Source organism: Gossypium arboreum, chromosome 11 (genome assembly GCF_025698485.1).
Source record: "Gossypium arboreum isolate Shixiya-1 chromosome 11, ASM2569848v2, whole genome shotgun sequence".
Classification (NCBI taxonomy): domain Eukaryota; kingdom Viridiplantae; phylum Streptophyta; class Magnoliopsida; order Malvales; family Malvaceae; genus Gossypium; species Gossypium arboreum.
This window is the reverse complement of record NC_069080.1, coordinates 53,179,640-53,186,588: the sequence shown is the minus strand read 5'-3', so window position 1 is coordinate 53,186,588 and position 6,949 is coordinate 53,179,640.

Genomic DNA, 6,949 nt, shown 5'->3' with positions numbered 1-6,949 from the left:
TTCGTGTTATGGATTCCTCTAGTGAATCGAACTCTTTTTGCTTCCCAAAACACAAGGTGCTCACGAAATTCAGTTTGCAAATTCCTTGCCTATTAAGAAGTCCTCTTTGCTTAATTACGCCATGCCATTCTCACTCATATGCCCTAGGCGCATATGCCAAAGTTTAGTAATATCATCATCGACAAGGAAGAGGAAGCGACAATTGCATCACCAATAATATAGAACCTCAGAAACATATAACTTGGCAATCTTTCTTTGCCCTTTCATCACAACAAGGACCCTTTGAAATCTTTAAAACCCCACTTTCACCGTGTATCTGCATTCTTTTGAATCAAGAGTACTCAACGAAATTAAATTTCTTTTCAATTCGAACATGCCGCACGTCACTAAGTGTTCGACAACTCCATCAAACATCTTAACTTTAATTGTTCCAACACCGCGATTTTACATGAAGCATTATTTCCCATCAAAACAACACCTTCAGACATCGTTTCATAAGTTGTAAACCAATCCCGATTGGGACTCATGTGGAAGGTGCAAACTGAATCAAGTATCCACTCCTCGCTTACTTTAGAATCATTGATGAAGCAACTAGAAGTTCACCATCGCTGTAGTCTTCTACAACATCACCTTCACCGAATTTTCCGGCTGTTTTCCTTTTGATTCGCAGCCTCCCTTTTAATCTTATTTTGTAGCTTATAGCACTTCAGATTTAATGTGCCCTTTCTTCTTGCGAAGTTGCAAGTTTTACCTCTGCTTGAAGATTTCGATCTACCCTTAGATTTACCACGAGGATTCCGTTCTGTGTTCTACCACGATCATCATCAACATTCCGGTCTTGTCTCCCACGAACAATGAGACCCTCTCCACGAGAGTTGGGTTTAACCACAAGATGCTTCATCTTATCATACGAGGTTAAAGAATCATAAACCTCATCAACTGTGAGAGACTCATGGCTATATAAAATCGTGTCTCTAAAGGTTGAATAAGACGGGCAACGAACAAAGTAGAATCAACCCTAGATCTTCCTTATCATACCGAACCTCCATGGCCTTTAAGTTTGAGAGAATTTCTTTAAACACCATTAAGTGTTCGTGTACGACGCACCTTCCTCCAAACGATGAGCATAAAGACGCCGCTTATATACAACTTGCTTGTTAGAGTTTTCGACATACATATTTGTTCTAGCCTCTTCCATAATGCAATGGCAGTTTTCTCTTTCATCACATCCTGCAAAATTTCGTTGGACAAATGCGATGTAATTGTGTTAATGCCTTTCGATCCTTACGCTTCTTCTCTTCATCTGTTAATGTCGAAGGCATCTTATCTATCCTAGCAGGGCATCCTCTAGATCCATCTGTGCAAGAACGCTTGCATCTTAATTTGCCACAACGCAAATCTGTGTTGCGATCCAACAATGAATTTCATACTTCAAAGACGCCATTACCGTGATCGAGATGAATAACCCTAAGCTCGATACCAATTTGTGAAAAATAAAATAGAATAAAATAAATAAAAATAAAGAACACATAAATTTTACGTGGAAACCCTTTCGAAAAAAAACCACAGGCAGAGGAGAAGAAAATTCACTATGTCGAAAATTTTTACTTAAATACAAGAGGAATAGACTATGTCTATTTATAGGCTTGCAAAGCCATATTCTAGTAGGATTGAAACACCTTATCTAATCAATATAAAATAGATGGAGTTTAATAAGGTTTAAAACCTTATTCTAAAATAAAATAAAAGAAGTCTAGTTCTATATGGATTTTACTTTTATTTTATTTTCCATCGTATTTTATTTAAATAAGAATTTGGGTCACTTAATTCTAACATATACCTTAATTACCTTAATTGTAAAACTTGAACATCGAAAATGGGGTTCTAAAATCTTCATTTTCGACACCACTAAAAAATAGGTTTTTACAATCTATTCATAATATAATCACCATGAGCTTAAATAAATGCTAAGTAGGGAATCCTTATGTACTTACTAAGCTCATTGAGCTTAACGCGTTAGTTTTTTAAAACATGTAAGTGGAAGACTTGTTCAAGAAAACAATAGGGAATTGGATACATCTATTGTATGACATCACACCTTCTAAGGAATTCAACGTCAAATACTTTGTCTAATGTAAGGAATCTAAAGTGGCATATACATAGGTTGTGTGTATGTATAGTTGGTAATGTTTTAAGTGTTTTATCAAGTTCTTTGTAAATGATATTTGATTTAAACACATGGTGTTTTAACAGTTATTTAAAGTTCTTTAAGGTTTTAATAGGTTTATTATGGTTGGTTTTGATAAGTGGACATTTAGGGATGTTTTGAGGTGTTTTTAGTCAATTTTGAGGTCTATTGCATGCAGTCCCAAAACAAGGCCTTTCTGGTCTCAAGATAAGAAAACAACCAACTTGTTACAATTTTGTGTCAATGTCTCGAGACATGGGGTGCATGTCTCAAGACATGCTTCCCAACACTATAAAACTTATGTTCTTGTACTCCAAAATGACTCCAAATGATGCCTGAATGTTCTAATTTAGTAATGAGACTTCGAGAATGATCTAAATTGACCTCTAAGACCTAAAAATTTATATTTTAAGTCGTTTGAGTGGCCAAAAGTCATTTTTATGTTATTTCCATGTCCAAGCCATTGAGACATGATTAAATATATCTTTAAAATGTGTTTTAAATTTTTGAAAATGTTGAAATGGTTCTACTGGAATTTCATTGAAGTGGTTAAATGACGATTTTGTTGAAAGAGAGACTGTGCAAGTGCAAAGTATGTGATAATTTCACATCACTTACCTGAGTTAGTTGTTGGATTGGGTAAGGGTGTTACATCTAAGTTAGGTTTCTTGAAGTTTTAGATCTTGAAAAATATCTTGGTGTCCTTTTTTTTCACAAGAAAGTTAACAAAGATACATACAAATTCATCACTTATAAGGTCCCAAACCAATTGAATGGCTAGGATGCGAAGCTTTTATCAATGGTTGGGCGGATAAATTTGGTTAAATAGGTCACTCTCCATTCATAAATATTTTATGTAGTCCGCCATGGTTCCTAATAGTGGCTACAATGAAATTGAAAAGATTTTAAAATGCTTTGCTTGAGGGCTTCTAATGAGAAAATAATACTGGTTCTTGTTTGCTAATATCAATTCTACCAACCAATGTAAAATGAAGGGTTAGGAATAAGAAGACTAAAGGATTAGAACCATTCCTTCCTAATCAAATTGGGGTTCAATGTCATCATGAACATGGATGCCGTTTGGGTCCAAGTCCTTAGGAAAAAATATATAATGGTATAGGATTTCCTTTATCCATAAATCGTGAAAAATTCTCCTTCATATAGAAATATCTATAAAAAAAATTGGTCAAATCTTTGTTATAACATTTGTTGGTCGATTGGTGATGGCAGAAGAGTGCAGTTCTAGAAAGACATCTGGATATAAGAGTTGGATACATTAAAGGATTATTCTTACATGTCCAATCAATTGATGTAGATTGTTATGCTAGGGAGATGGTTGACAAACAGAGTATTTGGACATGGGAGGCTTTGAGGGGTAAGCTACCAGACATTATGCTCTCTTTTATTGTTTGTAGTATGTTGCCTTATGATAATGCAATTGTTGACACTTATTTTTGGCATGGATCTATGATTGGTTAATGCTTAGTAGTTAATGCTCATAAACAAATTACATAAAATTATTAGAACCTAATAGATGATCGGTGGATGGTTGCTTGGAAATTGAATAGCCATCAAAGAGAGAGACAATTCATATATTTTTTTTCCTACAATAAACTCCTCATCGATGAAGAGAGATTTAAGAGAGCCTTTACTAACGATAAAATTGTCATATATGTGGAGGAATACTTGAACCCACATTTTATGTTCTTTGTGATTATGTAATAGATAAATCTTTAAGAGATAAATTTATCCTAAGTACTGAAACATGTTCTATTCTTACACTCTTAACTTATATATTCTTGATAATGTTCAAAATCATGGTGACCTGCATATTGACAAGGTTGATTAGGGTGCCATGTTTGGTGTTATTTTTTGGAACCTTTGGAAATGACTCAAATTTTTCATTTTTAATTCTAAAATTTAGTTCTTTTGATATCACTATGAATAGTCTCTCTTCAACTAAGAATGTTAATACTCATCAAGGATTGTCTTTTGCAAACCATACATACATGAGAGTTCCCTGGATCAAGCTACAAGAAAACAAGATTAATATAAAATAGAGCAAAATAAGTTTTATGTAATTTTATGTAATTTGTTTATGTAAAAGAGCAACTAAAGGAATTCAACAAAAAAGTAGCAAAATGAGCTGAATTGCTTCTAAAATGGCCGAATGGGTTGCTCTTAAAGCTTTGTTAAACTCCCCTCGAGTTTTCTAAAAATATCATGTCAATCCCTCATTTCTCTCATGCATGGCTGGCCACCTTGAAATAAGGAAGGAGGGTGATGGCTTTACTAAAAATAGTTAGTCCAAGTTTGTTTCAAGGGAAGGAGTTGAATTGTCACTTGAGGAATTTTTTGGGCTATTTTGTGATTTTTTTACAAATTCCAAGGAGTCTAATTTAATTAATTTATAGAAAATTGAGATGCCCATAGTCGAATTTGGGCTCTTTCCTCCTAAATGGACGATTTAAGCTTCAAATTAAGCAGTAGATTTGCCTACTTTAGTGACCCAATTACGAGCTGGGTCAAGTTTGTCTGTGATCTAAAAAAAATAATTATTTGGATGTTCAAAGGTGGTTAATTATCAGCCCTCCTCTGCATGGTGAGTGTTATAAGGATGCTACAACATTTAATCATCAAAAGATGAGCTTCAAAATTGCCTTTTCTCCTTTTGCACCAAACTGCTTCAAATTTGGCAAAAATGTCTAAGTTTAGCATATAAATAATTAAAAATTGAAATTTGTTCCTAATTTTTTCCATATTAGTTATTTTTTAATAAAATTACAAAATTTGCTATCGAAACACTAATAATTTACATGAATTACTAATCAAATTGTCCTAAAAGAGTCTATATAATTTAGAGTTATCACACAACAGCTAAAGTAATTCTATGAGATGTAGATGGCACTTGGCTAAAGGGATTTCATTGCCACATTGGTGCTTTCTTAGTAATCCAAGTGAAGCTTTGGGCTTTGTTTGACAGGCTATAGTTGGCATGGAATCTAAGCTACCAAAAATTAATGGTTAAGAGTGATAATATAACCATTGTATACATGTTTAATGAGAACTTGGAGAATGAATGAAACTTCTATGTGGTAAGAAAGATCAATGAGCTTGTAACGCCCCAATTTTCGGTTTTCTGTGTTTTTGTGATTTTTAAAATTTGTGTGTGTTCTGGTTGGTTAATATATATATTTTAGTAGGTTAGTGGGCCTTTGGAAGGCCCAAACTTAAGTTAAATCCGTGGTAGTCTTCGGAATTTTAATTTTATGAACAGGTGATGCAATTGGCGTTTGGGCTTTTAAGAGTAAAGGGGTAAAAGATGACACAAAAAGGAGTGTGGTGTAGTGGCAAGGTGGCGCCACTTAGGGGACAAGGAAGTAACGCCACAGAGGAAGCAAGGGGTCCAAGGTTCAAGTCTTGGCTCTTGCAATATATTTTGGTTTTTCTTTTTAATAAATCTGGAAGCAAGTAGATGCACTTTAATGTTTAATGTGTTGGATTTATGACACAAATGAGTTGATGGCCTAGTGGTAGTGGCGTGAGTTGGCATGTGAGAGGACTTTGGTTCGAATCCCTTGGCACGCAAAGGTTGATTATTTTGCTATGTTGGGACAGCAAGAGTTAGTGTTGGTTTTAAACTCTAGTGATGGGGGGATCCCACATCGGGAAGCTAACATAAGAGTAGATGGAGAGCTGGTTTTAAATAGAGCAAACCATGAGGAGAGTAGGCATACCCTTCTTGGCTGATCCCTTTCGCTTTGTGACTTGTTCGTTTGGGTTAGGCGTCAGCTAAGAGTGTTTGGAGTGCGGATTAACTACAGTCTTCTAACAGGATTTTCGCGTGGGAGATATCGTCGTCAATTGTCATCAACCAGGTATGTAAACGACACCCTCCCTTAAACTGAATCGGTAAAAGCTGAAATACCAAAACGTTGGTATTTTGTGAACTTCATGACGTCTGGCCTTCGTGAGACGCTTTTAATGAATATGGTGCATTTGGATGATTAGAGTGCAGAGTGTGCATTTTCATGCACAACGGTATTTTTGGGCTTAATGGGCCGAAAATGGGCTAATGGGCCAACTGGCCCACTTTGGTAAAAATACAAGGTAAGTACTTCTGATTACTTGGTAAACGTTAGAATGAGTGTGAAACCTTAGCAATAGGTAATAATTACTAAAATACCCTTATGCATGCAAAATTACGATTTTACACCTAGGGTTATTTTTTTCTGAAAAGCATGATGTTCTGCTTACAGATATCGTATGCCATGACATATTATTTATGTTGCATGGGACATGGGTTTATATTGATGGAGGAAGCGTTCTGGCAGCCTCGCTGCAATCTGGTGGCTTCGCCACATATATATATATATATATCTGTTCTGGTGGCCTAGCTACAATATTTGTATCTGGTGACTTCGTCACAATATCTGGCAGCCTCGCTGTAATTTCTGTGGTGTGTAGTGGTTGGGTGGGTCGAGTAGTCTCCCCACATGGTGTAAGGCTGGTACGGGGGTGTTATGGATGGCTCTGGTTGGGATTTCTGCATTCATTATATATTTGTTTTGTATCTGCTATGGGCCTATGGGTTTCATTCTGATTTCTGTACTGGGCCAAGGCCCAGATAAGTCTGACTCTGAGGTTTGATCTGTTTTGGGCTATGGTTGGGTTATGTTACACACTTAGTTTACTGAACTCACCCTTTATTTTCATCTCTGCAGGAAATCCCCAACCATAGTGAGCTTGGAGCTGTGAGGG